Source organism: Parasteatoda tepidariorum, chromosome 5, assembly GCF_043381705.1.
Source record: "Parasteatoda tepidariorum isolate YZ-2023 chromosome 5, CAS_Ptep_4.0, whole genome shotgun sequence".
Taxonomy (NCBI): domain Eukaryota; kingdom Metazoa; phylum Arthropoda; class Arachnida; order Araneae; family Theridiidae; genus Parasteatoda; species Parasteatoda tepidariorum.
This window is the reverse complement of record NC_092208.1, coordinates 74634763-74648737: the sequence shown is the minus strand read 5'-3', so window position 1 is coordinate 74648737 and position 13975 is coordinate 74634763. Positions and strand designations below refer to the sequence as shown.

The following is a 13975-nucleotide window of genomic DNA, read 5'->3' as shown; positions in this document are numbered from 1 at the left end:
CCAGGGATGGCGAACCAATGGCACGCGTGCCATTTATGGCACGAGACACAATATTTTGGGCACGCCACCCATCACAATTGTAATTACACTATGAATTGTTATTACACAAATGTTATTACACTATGAAGCATATGTAACAATTAAATTAAAATTCACAAAAGCAAAACAAAATAATAAACAATTATTAATAAAAAATAAACAATTAGTGCTAAAAAACAATTAATAACCATAAAAAACGAGCTAACAATAAATAAATAGTAAAAAAAATTTAACAGTCCTGCTTAAACTAACATCTTACAACCTAATATAAGTTATTTGCAATCTAATCTGCAACAACAGAAGTCACACTGATGTTACTTTACGCGTATAACTGAGACATAGCACAATGTATTTATTTTCAATTTAAATAAAGAGTTTTGAGTTGATAGTATTTAGTATTATTATTTTCTCAATAATCAAGGAGTCAAAATAATTTGACGGCACGTCTATGACCTCATTTAACAATTTTTTTAGAAAAAATGGCACGTTGGTGTATAAAGGTTCGCCACCCCTGGCTTAGGGGTAGGGCACTCGTGTCCCAATGATGTACCCAGGTTCGAATCCTAACGATGGCTGGTCGATATGAATTCTGCACCTGGCTTGCACCGTACATAGTGCTGACGTCAAATATCCTCAGTGGTAGACGGATCATGAATTGGAAACTAACCATAAAATGTCGTGTAATCATGTTCTCTCCATGTAACGCAAATGCGGGTTACTTCCATCAAAATGTCCTCCACGAAGGCAAATTTCACCCACTACTTGATCCAAGAGTTCCCTTGTCTTTTGTATTGAGTTCAAAATGACAAGGCTATGGAGTCGGACATTGTTAGTTGTAAACTCAAAAATTGGGTCGGCTGTTCAACAACGGTTATAAAATTTGAAGAAAAAAAAATGTTTTTAAAAATATAAATTGAATTAAGATTTACATGAATGTCCAGAGGCAGAAAACTTTAAACATGGTAACGTACGCTGCTGATAATTACAGCAACTTCAGAATTTTTTTCTCCAAGTTTTTTTTTTAATTTTTTTTTTATTTAAAAAAGCTAACGAACAAATAGGGGGAAAAATTTAAACTCGTTTTTAAAGCTAAACTTGTTTCCTGTGAAAATTAATAATATTATTTATTTATGTATATGTAACAAGATATATATGTTTCTATTTATGTATATGTAACAACATTCCAATTTACTTATTTATGAATCTATCCCGTTTATTTATTTATACAACTGTTTATTTATGTTAAATTTCCATCATTTGTTTTTAATATTACATTTTCTCCTTAAATAAACAAATTAAATTTTCCGCTGAGGTGATTTTCTTTTTTTTATTTTATAAATTAACAGAAAAATTACTTTTAATTTGTAGTTTTGTGCGTAAATAATTGCGCTAAAGAGTAACAAATAGCAATATTGAATAACCTAAAAAGTGTAGACGGTTAATGCAAAATTAGATAGTAAGCTGAATTGAAACAACACCACAATAAACAAGAAGAAAAGACTTTTTTTCTGTTACTTGATTTCAGATTTATTTGTATTCATACAATTATTTTACTATCCTTATCACTCAACCATGACCGAGCACCTAGTCCCATCTTCTAAGTTCAATCTTTTAAGGGCCATGGTAGAAATGCAACGTAATTTTGACCCTGGTCAGACGACGTGGACAACACTTGAGCAGGTACTAAAATCTACTAAAGATTTAATGTGCCCCCCCCCCTCCTTGCTGTGTATGCACGCCGGTTGCTTTGTCGGCCGCCAGGATCGAACTCTCCTAACAGCGGTGCAAGCGACGCCTTAACCGAATGTGCCACTAAAGCGCCTTTAATTGGGTATCATTGCATACAATTTAACTTAAATTTGAACATCATAAAACTTTATGAATAATGTTTAAGGACTTCATATTTGCAGATTTTACTGTGCATATGTTAATATTAAGTGGAATTTTGTCAATAATAATCTCTGTCTCACTTCATAAAAATCGCAGGCTAATTTGGATTTATAAAGATGGAGCAGTAGATTCACTACTTAAATTCTGCTACCGGCATGAATATTAAATGAAAGAAGAAAAAAAAGAACACTTTTTTTGCTGACCTAGTTAGTTTTAATAAATTCTCATTTTATTCTTAGCCATTCTTCTAGCATAGAGACAAACTACGAAAAATGGGCCCAAACCGAACTTCCAACCTCCAAATTGGCCTGTATATTATATAATATTATATAATACAGTATAATATCCCCTTTAACCCCCTTGCTGATCACAAAGAAACTAAAGAATCATGCAGAACCAGGGAAAACAAAAAACAGCTTCCCAAAGTTGCCCTTATTGATTTTATGGATGAAAATGTAAAAAAAAGTAGGTTTAGTGATTATTTTTAATGTTTAATGTAACAACGATAAAAAAAAAAATTAAATATGGTTTTTATTATTTTGATTTAAAATAAAATTACATAAAAACAAATATATAATCAATTTCTACTTATTCTTAAAATTTTTGAGTTTCAACATTCATAAAAACAATACTTTAAAAACAACGATTATGATTCGAAACTCGGATTAAGCTGTTCAAAACTGATACTTATATTTTCTAAAATGTATTAAAATGTGGTTTTCCAAGGTCGTTGATTAAGAATGTAACGTTAGGAATTCAATATCAGTAACACCTGATTAAAGTGTATAACAAAAAGTCACGATCCATCTGCGGAAAACTTCTAACCGTTTTGTATGGATAATGCATTAATAATAATTAAAATATTGTGTGAATGAATTATTTTATATGTCTCTTCATACGTTTTATAGACAAAAAACATTGATGATTGGTTATTTAATTTCTTGAGTTTTGGTCAGTTTTTCCGAGTTCCGACAAATGTCAGTCTGCTTTTCGTATAGAAACATCAGAGGTCGACAGGTGCTTGCCGTGTGCAGAAAGTCCCGATATTTTGCATAAAACTTACGAAGGCTTAAAAATATTTTTAAGCTTTCAGAATCTTTTTCAGTGACGAAGTGAAAAGTTTGGTTTAAAGTTTTCTCAAGAACATTGCTGGGAACTAGTATGACATTGGCATGCAAATAAATAAATAAATAATAAACTGTTTGCAAAGTGCATCGATCGAACTAACGATAAACGGATTTTTGTATAGAGATGTCTAAAGCTGACGGCACTTTACTTACCTAAACTGAAACCCCATTAATGATCAATGAGTTACAGATGCAACCAATAGGAGTACATTTCTATTGGGATAGGATAACTAACCGTCCAATATGAATACTGCAAACGAAAATTAATTGAATGATAGTGAATCTAATTCAGCCTCTAAATTGGACATCTCTATTTTTTTTTAAAAATCGTACTGAGTTTGACTAGGCGCACTAACCTAGTAATTATAATACGCAGCAATGTTTGAAATTTTTCTCTTTAGTTTTTGCGTAAAATTAATCTTTTCTAAACGATTAAAGAGGAACTGAATTTTTCTAAAAATAGATCAAACGTATTAAGACTGTTGCGTTGTGCCATTGTCATTAAAGTAATTTTATTATTCCGATAAGTTTCGTAAAAAGTCACGATATTTTTCTTTAAATGAAATGAAGAATTTAGTGAATTCAACTTTAAGACCTGTATTTAATGAAGTTATATGGTTCCCACAACTTCTTTTTCTCTTGGAAACCTCATTTCCTTCTTAATTTAGAATGGCGAATAAATTCTTTAATTTGGGAATCTTGAATTTAACCCTAACATTTTTAGTGTATTATCGTTCATTGGTCCTTCAAGATTCATTTAAAAAAAAACAGTCCTCCGCACCGAAGAATAAAATGAGAACCACGTGGTCCATTGACGTCAATCGCCTGTTAGTCAGGGTCAACTTAAGGCCGCAGTATGTTTGTGTAGTTCAATTTAGTTTTTCTTCAGAGTTGATGCAAAGTCTCGATGAACCGTTGCCAAATAAAGCAAGATCAATTAATTTATATTTTTACAATTAAAATATTTTTATTTAAAAAATAGATGCGTTTAAAATAAATTTGAATCCAGTTTTCGTTCGGAGACTCCTACTCCCAAGGTTCTTTCTCTAGAGATGCACTTCCTCCTAATAAAGATCTATGGAATGGCTGTCAAAATCGGAAGATAACGTATTCATTATTCTTGATAAGTTTTTATAGCCTTTTTTTTTATTGGTAGAATGGATATCACTTTGGAACTGCGTATAAGGTACTTCTCTAATTTGATGGGTGTGCTTCATGGATATGCAATATCCGTCGTAGATCGTTAGTTTACATTTTTGAGTATGCAATGCAGTCATTCAATGAACGTTGTTACATAATGTTTTTAGAAGAGATTTCCGTATCGTGATCTGTGGCAGAATAATAGCCAAGTCTTGGCAACTTCCGAGCACCGGCCCGCGAGAAACTAAAAAAGAAACATCACAGAAAGGAACCAATTCGAAAGGTATAACTCGTAGCCACTCCCAAGCGAACATCTACATTTTTTTTTTTTTTTAATTGCTAGTTTAAAATCTATTCGGCACCTTGGCGATTGTAGTTGGCGCGACAGATCAGGATGCGGAAATATCCCTGATGTGTTTACTTTTAATATTGAGGTTTATAAACAACTGAACAGGAATTGCTTGCTATTTCAGAATTAAGAAATGTTTCTACTAGCGATATTGATATTTTAATATCCAGATCTATCGTCGGGGAATATTTCACGATCGATAATAATCAAAATTTAACGTAGTGTTAGGAAATAATATTTAACAATAGTTGGCACTATTGAAATTGGATATGTTGTGACTTTCGTAGAATATCAATATTTTAGTACAATTTTAATGTAGTGGTCGTATCGCCAAAAAATATTGATATTTCGCAATTTACGGCAATCTCAAAGTCTTAACGTCCTGATATATCAATGTTTGGCAGTATTTGAAATTTTAATGCAACGACATATCGTAAGGATCGAAAGAGTTGGTGTTTCACAATAATTGCGGGGTTTTTTTTTCTATTCAACTAATTTAAATTATTCAGATTGGTCAATATTTACGTAAAGACTGAAACTGAAATTTATCAATTCTCGCGATTATATCATTTTCAATAATTGACATTACTGATACTAGAATTATTATACTAAAATTCTCTTTTTTATAGTAGTTTTATAGTTTCTTTTTTGTATAATATTTTGTTAATGTCCATCATCTTTTTAATTTCCGTGTTTTAAAAAGCACCAGTATTTAACCCGAGACAAAAATTTAAAGACTGTTGCAATCAGCAATTGATTGATGCGAAAAAAAAATATTAAAAAAAATTGCCTGTCAAATTTTACATTTAATGCCGACCGGCTAGGGAACTGCCCTTGCATCAGAAAGGTTCTGGGTTCGAATCCCAGGCAAGGCATGGATCTTCTTTCCTTCTCTGTACTATCTGTCCTTACTGTGGGAGCAACGTTAGTCCACCTAATATGGTGCCCCTGAAAGAGTGACGCCCTTCAGATGCCTGTATGACATAAGTCATTCTCCAGGTGGGCATTGGAGAAAAAAAAAATTTTAGATTTAATTTTCAGATTATCTTGTGTTAACATATACTATCTAATTCTGCATTAACCGTCTACACTTTTTAGCTTATTCAATATTTGTTACTCTTTAGCCTAATTATTTATGCACAAAACTACAAATTAAAAGTAATTTTTCTGTTAATTTATGAAATAAAGAAAGAAAATCACCTCAGTGGAAAATTTAATTCGTTTATTTAAGGAGAAAATGTAATATAAAAACAAATGAAGGAGATTTAACATAAATAAATATATGTATAAATAAATGAATGGATTCATAAATAAATAAATGGGAATATTGTTACATATACATAAATAGGAAAATAAATAGTTGCATAGTGATATAAATTAAATAATACTTTTTTTGTTATTTTGATCCAAGCAAAATGTGAAATTATTCTTATTCCAAATAAATTCCATCATAAAAAAGAGTGATACTAATTTGTGTCATTATTTTACGTGCTTTTGAATAATTATCCACAGATAATTGTTCATTAATAATTATCCACAGATAATTGTTCATTAATAATTATTTGTTTATTGATAATTGTTATTACAATGAAAACAATTTTGTAATATGTAATTTACCCTCGTGATAATATGTTATAAATCGTTCCTTATTCAGCTGTTCCTTATATAATATATCCTTCTCACTTTCATATCTCTTATCAATTGACATCTTCTCAAGAACATTCATTTTTTTTCTCTGTTGTCACTCGAGAAAAAAAATCAACTCAACTCAACTAAACAAACGAAATACCAACCTCTTCATCCTTAACAATTTTTTTAAAAATCTATTTTCATCATTCTGTTCGAATTACATGTGGAGACAAAGAGAGTTCTCTTTCCCCATACCGTGCCACTTGTCAAACAATTCCATAGATCAGGGAAAGATCTTGCGAAAAATCTTTTGACAGTCGAACGAAGGAATGTATCGTCAGGGGAAGGTCGAGGTCGCACTTTGCTCTATAGTTTGTAGTATTTTATGCCTCAAATTTTGTCAGCTGAATGATAATTGCATTAAAATTTATTCGGACGCGTACTTTGGCCATGTCAGTGCGTGTCAATTACATCTCAACTCAGTGTAATAGGTATAAGAAATTGAAATTAATAGCTTTGACTAGGCGCGTGATGTATGTCCGGAAATATATTGGATATTGACAGTTAATTATTGAGGGGAATACAATTCATTGCAATAATACTATTTATAATCAAAAGCGTAGTGTCGATGCAAAATAGAAAACTTAATACTAGATTTATCGGTCCTCGTTAAATTGTTCTACCGTAAAGTACTAAACTTAAGGCGCTGGTCGTCAGACTACCAAAGCAGGGGTGGCATCCCCTCAACAGAGGATTAAAATTGTGATGGCATCTCTTCAGATCATCCTCAGGAATGGTTTCCAGATCGCCGCCAATACCTCAATGGGCAGCTCTAGTATGACGTAAATAAAGTACCTACTTACCTCCGCATATGTAGCTCGATGTATGACGAATATTTCTTTTAAAATTCGGGTCGAAATAAAGTTACCAGTGTGGTCGCATTGAAATATGTTTAGACCGCCCTAATTAGGTTAGTGTTTTTTTGGAGGGAAGTTATGAACTAGAATTTTAAATGTTAAGAAGCATAAATGTAAAACGAATTTTAATTTCCAAGTTTAAAAATTTAGAGTTTAAAATGGAATGAGTGAGTATAAAAAAAAAAAAAAAATCAGAATGAATGTAATATTTATATGGGTCTGCCGAAATCTTTATCAGTCTTTAACTGACCTTAAATTTAATAAATAAATAATCTCAAGAAACTGAAACGGTAAGGTATTACTACTTGTTAAAAAACTTCATTCATTTCAAGATTATACATATTGGAAAAAGCAGTCGACGTGTTTCAAACGCTCAAAAACAGACGACCGTTTCCAAGATATCATAATTTTAAAGTTTTTTATGACTAGAACTCCGCCAAGACAACTATTACTATTAATCAATTTCGAAAAAAAATTCAAAAATAAAAATATTGGTGAATTAGATGGTAAATAAATCAAAGAATTCTAACCTATTATTTCTGAACCACGATGGTGACTCAGGGGATAAAACGTTTGCCTCCCAATGAAGTGATCAAAGTTCGAATCCCAGTGGTGGCTCATATAATATCTGCACCCGGTTTGCACAGACCACAGTGCTAATGTAAAATAACCTCAGTGGCTGATGAATCATGGGTTAGAATCCCCTTGTCATCGGGCTAACCGTGGGAGGTTTTCCTCTGCACATAACGCATATACGGGTGAATTTCATCAACGGTTTCTCCAAGCTGGCTAATTTGTTCCAACTTTGTTCCAGGAGCTCCCTTGTCTTCTGGGCTGGGTTAACAATTTCAAGGCTGCGGAGTTGATCAATGATAATCGTAAACTCAGAATTGATCCGTTCTCCAATGCCGGCTATAAAATAAAAATAATAAAACCATGTTGAGACAACATTTTTTCGAAAATCTTTAAAGGAATTATTCTAGATTTATACAGCAAATGCGATTCTATGCAAAACAAAATACTATAGAGTATTTTTAAATTTCTTAAACCAAACTTGTTTTTGTAATTTAGTGTTTACTATTGCATTTTTAATTCGCTCCCCTTCTAGCTCAATATTCTATTACATATTCTTGATGCTCATTAGCATCGTAGCAAGGTTAATTTTCTTTAAACGAGGAAGTATTAATATCTTTTATAACGAAGTTTCTTTGTTTCGATGACCGCTAGGCGTCGCTGGTTATTTCCCTAACGCTTCAATGAAGAGGAAGTTCGAGTAACTTGATAATAAAAAGGAGAGAGAAAAAAACTAAAAGCTGTCAAAACACATAAATAATGTGAGAAAGATCTACGTTTTAAAATGTAATATGGGATCCTCAAATTTTTTTAACTGGTTTTGTTTCGGGTGACCATTTTTTTCCACCATTGTTTATAGAAACATTTATCTTAATAGAGATTTAGGTATTCAACGCAGTTAGAAATTTTTGAAGCAGAGACGAGTGTTGAACCTGACATCATAAAAATAAGGTTAACGTTTTTTGCAACCTTAATAAGGGAAGTAGAACCATAGTACACTATAACACGATCATGTGGTTCAAATTTGAAGCAATCTTAATATGGTGAGAGGTTGAGCCATATTATTAACCTTAGACTCGATACCAGGTTCAAACTTGCCGCAGCTGCAACCTAAAATGGTGCAAAATTGAACCGTATTATTGAAATTATTAAACTTGATGACATGATTATATGATTCAATTTATTAACTTATTAAAGTTTCCAACATATTTGCATCATATTATAGTTTAAGACACTGACATTGTGGCCCAATATGGAACCAGTTTACTAATAACTTTCAGTGGAACTTTGATAAGTGCGAAGTTGAACCAGGTTGCAAAATTGAACCATATTATTGTATTCATAAAAATATTTTATTGTTTTGTTCAGTTTAATAATTTATTAGTGTTTCCATCTTATTTGTACCGTATTATGGTTGAAGCTATTGATATTATGGTTCAATCTGGAACCGGTTTCTAATAGAGTATTATTAAAATTACTGTTTTTTAAATACTTTTTCTCTGCTCAGAAAATACTTGAAGCATTCTATAAAAAAAAATTTTTTCCTCTTGCTATAGTGCGTGTATGCGCTTATTAAAAAAATTCTACTCTTTGTGAAGATATTGATTTTAAAAGTTTAAACACTAAAAAAAAATCGAGAACAAATCCAAAAAAAAAAAAAATGATCCGAAAATAGATAAATCGAAGCAATTTAATTTTATGTCATCCTATAAACTGTTGTAGACCTCTTAAATACAATGAGTACTTAAAATAAAAAATTTCTTGTTATAAAATGTTACACACGGAATACCAAAACTTACGTTATCGGTCAATAACTTCGAAGTAATTTACTGAAATCGATCCGAAATTATTTATTTTAAATAATGTTGCAGTTTTTTCGCAGTAGATTTGTTTTTCTCTGGTAAGATAGTTTGAGTTGCAAAACGTAATATACATAGTTGATAAGATTTATATTATCGATCTTGAAAACAAAAGAATGTAATGGTAAGGTATCACTATCTTTTAAAAAACAGATTATGCATATTACGAAATGATTGCAAATCTCAACTAATAGCACCGCCTATATTAGATTAAAATTTATTTTGCTTTCTAAGTGATTGTGTGCAAATGTTATACAAGAAATAAATTTTTTTGGCAGAGTAATTCTATTTCCGAAAAACTGCTGAGAATTGCATGTGAGAAATGGAAACGGAAAGTTTTTTCCTGTGTATTGCAAGTGAATTATTTCAATTGAATATAAAATTTTGAAGAAAGAGCTATATTAGTTTTATATTTGCTGACAAATATCAACTTTTAAAGTAAATCGGATGAAGAAAAAAAAAAAGATATCGTGTTTACGAGTAAGACAAACGTTTCGAGAAAATTTCATCCTATGTGAAAACGCTCTGCCTTATTTGTTACCAGTTTAAAATTTGTAGAACACTATTCTATATATAATTGCTGTCAAATTAAATAAAAGTAAAAATGAATGTGTGATTAATCATAAGTTTTTTATGAGTATTAAGGTCTAGGAATTCATCATATAATTAATAAACCATCTCCGAATTTAATAAAAATAATGATTATTTCGTGTTATAAATTCTTTCTCAAAATGTGTATTACTTTTTAAATAAACAAAATTGTATGATCTAGAATGATTCATTTTCATTAACTGTTAATGTAGTAAAATAAATTTTACATTCGAGCAAATAAGTAAATAAGAGTAATTTCAGGTGTAATTCCGAATTCTCCGTCTGTGACTAATGTGTGAAATTCATAGAAAGACCTATTGCGCATGAATATCTTTTTACACATTGCCCTGCAGCTGTCCAAACACTTCAGTGATCAAGTGTCAGCTGTCTTATTTTTCACAAATGTTGCGTTTATAGCTCTTAATTCCATTAGTGCGAATTATTATAAGTACTTCCACTGGTGTAATTTATTTTTAGCAAACTTAAAGTAGATATTTTTTAGATATCAGCTATACTGAGTTGTCATATTCGATTGGCAATCAAAAATATAATTTCAATGAAAAACTGAACACACATCAGGGGACTGCTGGACTGTTATATCACCCCTAAGCAAATTGTTTTATTATAGAAAGGAACCCTTCACAAAATATGTCATCTTAAAAGAAAAGAAAAAGGAATCAATATTTTTCATTTTAAGAATGGACTCTTCACAAATGTTTCTTGTCGTTCGATGAATTTTTTCTGTTTTGAAATCAAATAGTCTGTGATCAGTGACGTAGTTTTAATGCATGTTGCGGGGGGGGGGACGGAGTTATCTCCTTTTAATATATATATACACAATTGCAACTAATGTTTTATGTTATTTCTTTATCTAAATCTTCTTAATTATTTGATATTTTAATATTCGAGACTGAATTCCTTAAATGGTTACCTTTATTTAATAGAACCAGAAGGCTCTGCCACTCGTTCGCTCCGTTTACCAACCACCATAGTTACTTCTCATTCATAACTTTTTTTTTTTTTAAAGTAGTGTTACTGCATAGTTTCAAGCCCTATATGCAGTGTATGTAATCTGGGAAGGGTCATGAATGGTGACCATCTCATCCTTTGCCGAGCTTTAACCACCACTGGGAGCACAGAATATAGAAAGGAAAATTCGTCCTACTCTTCCAAAAAGAAAAAAAAATGGAGTGAGCAACATACTCAGATTTAGCAGAGCATCATATATACTAAGATCCAGCGCATGTGCATGAGAAGCAAAGTGACAGTCAGGAGGTACATCATCTGTGAACAGGTCTTTGGACAACATTACATGGATGGTTGGATAGGTTGCGTCACGCTAACCGCCATTTTATTCTTTTTTTTTTATGTCAAAATGTGTTAGCAGATTTAATCAACGTGGATGAAAAAAAAATGTATTCTCTGAGAAATATCTTAACTAACAGTACAGTACTCTTTATGATTTGTATAAAAATGCAGAACAAACCAACAATAAATAAAAAGAAAACTTTCCCTCTCCTTCCCTACCTCAGTAGTGGCTGGGAGGAGAATGCAAACTAATTTCAAGAGCCTCGACTACTGGTTCTATACCTGAGTACCAGCCAATTAAAGTGCAGGGGTCTTTCCCTGGAGAATTGAATTCAAAAGCGAAATTGCTTCCTCATTCTTTAAAAGTTCTTGGAGCTCATTAATGATATTCACGAGTCGAAGAGATGTTGAAACTGGAGAGGAATTTTTCCGATGTTGCTGGAATTTTTTCTTGGGGCGGGCCTCGCACCCAGAGAAATTTGCTGTATATCCCATGTTACAGTTGCAACATTTGGGAGGAGCAGTCCTTTCTTTCGTGCACTCGTAGGAAAAATGGCTTTCGGCGCACTTTAGGCATCTCGGCGGCGCCGAGCATGCTCTTTGTGCGTGGCCGTAGGCCTGACATCTGTAGCACTGTACGGCACCTCTGCCGCCGCGGAATCTTTCCACTATCACGGGGAACTTTTCGATGTGGAATACTAGATGTTGATTGGCTGAATCCTTGATGATCACCAGGAAAAGTGGAAGGAGCCTGTAGGCCCCGCCCTCTTGCTTCTTGAATTGCACGATCTTAAGGATTTCAATGTTCATTTTCTCTATTTCTAGAGAAATTTTGGTGGAATCAAAGTCAGCTGGCAGGCCACGAATAAGAAATTTTCTATTTTTCGTGAATGAAGACTTCACATCAGTGGGAATTTCACTCGTGGGCACAGGCAACTGAGGGTTTGGAGTCGGGAGGGATTTGGAAGTTGAGTCAGAGGGCTTTCTCTTCTTCTTTTTCCTTCTTTTCTCCGGTCTTTTGGAATCAGGATCAATCTTAGTTTCAATTTCGGAGACTTTCGCCTCTTCCATCGGTTCCGGTTCCTTGGAAGTATCCTCGCTGGTGGATTCGGTGGCTTTCACTTCCTCCATCAGTTTGGGCTCAGTCGGTATTTCTGGCCCTAAAAACGGCCTTTATTGGGCTGTAATACTCGGTGAGTCAGGCATGGTTGATTTAGGAACTGGAATTGGATTTCTTGAGAAGTAAGCTCTTGTAGCTCCTTCAGGAACAATAAAGTCAAAAAGGGTTCTACAGCTGTGGTCAGAATAGGAAATGTCCAAACTTGTTCTCATAGATGTCGCCAGGCTTAGCATCCGGATCTTTGAAGTCGGGATAGATCAGTGTTTCCCAAAGTGTGGTACGCGTACCCCAAGGGGTGCGGGAACAATTTAGCGGGGGTACACGTTCTTATGCGAAATATCTTGCTACAAATGAAAATTTCAAAAAATTTTATTTAAAAACAGAGCTAGCCATGAAAATTTACGATTACGTTTTCTTCTATTGGCTATTTTTTGCAGAGTTAACAGTTAATATTTAGTGGTGTCAACAGCCAGTTGTGATTTTTAACTTTTGTGCAATTTTCTTATAGTAAAAAATCCATTCATTTTTTTATAGGTGGTACACAGTGCTGCGAAATATTTAGAAAGGGTACACAAAAGTCATAAGTTTGGGAAACACTGGGATAGATGATCGGAAGACCAAAGCGAGGCTTCTTCGGAGAGGAAGACATAGTATTACCTCCCCTTCCACGGTGGGAATACATGATAGTTTGAGCTAGGTTATAAGACAACCGTTCTCAACAAAATCTCGATCAGGAATGAATACGACTGCTGGCTCCTAAATATTGTTGTTACTTTTATACACAGGAACTGCACCAATCTTGGACGGACTGGTTTACATTTTGACGATGGAAGTTTGCCTTCTTCCTTTATGTATATTCTTTAACTGGGAGGCCAAACAATCGCTATAGCTCCTTCTCTGATTCTATTTTTTTCCTCCCTACCTTTGTTCTCTAAAAAGGTTCTTTGTATTTGTTGCTGTGGTTATCTTTTAATCTTGCTGTTTGAAATAATAAAAGAAAAAGTGTTTTTCCTTTTATTCCCCCCTCGCTTTACTATATTTTTTTAACTCCTTTTTCAAAACGTATTTAAAAACGGTGATCATTACGGAACACGCATTTTTTTAAGAATTTTTATCTTCATTATCGAAGTCAACGCTCATTATAGAATCGCAAATAAATATTTATATGCGGTTTCCATTCTTCAATGTTGACAGATCCAAAAAAAAAAGGGAAGCATTTCCTTTAAAAACCACTTAAATTCTTTACTTGTTAACCGAAGTATTAGAATAATGTTTTTCGTATAGGGCTCGAATGTTATTTGTTTTATTTGAGTTTTCTATTAAAATATTTATCGCAATGTAAAGAAGAAAGTCTATAAATGTTTCTAACCGAATTTATGATCAGTTTATTATTCATTTCTGTTTAAATATCTTGTTTTACAAAAATAGTTTCT

The 13975-nt window shown here is 32.7% G+C and overlaps 1 protein-coding gene and 1 long non-coding RNA gene across 3 annotated transcripts in view; both read left to right on the top strand.

Annotated features, from left to right (window-relative positions):
• Positions 1-13975, top strand: part of LOC107436903 (inositol-trisphosphate 3-kinase-like protein) — a 134359-nt gene that overhangs the window by 37074 nt on the left and 83310 nt on the right. The gene's annotated exons all lie outside the window — the stretch shown is intronic.
• LOC139425534 (uncharacterized) lies at positions 5773-10761 on the top strand. The gene is made up of 2 exons (XR_011636734.1): positions 5773-6836; positions 6902-10761. It is a non-coding gene; the product is annotated as an uncharacterized lncRNA (long non-coding RNA).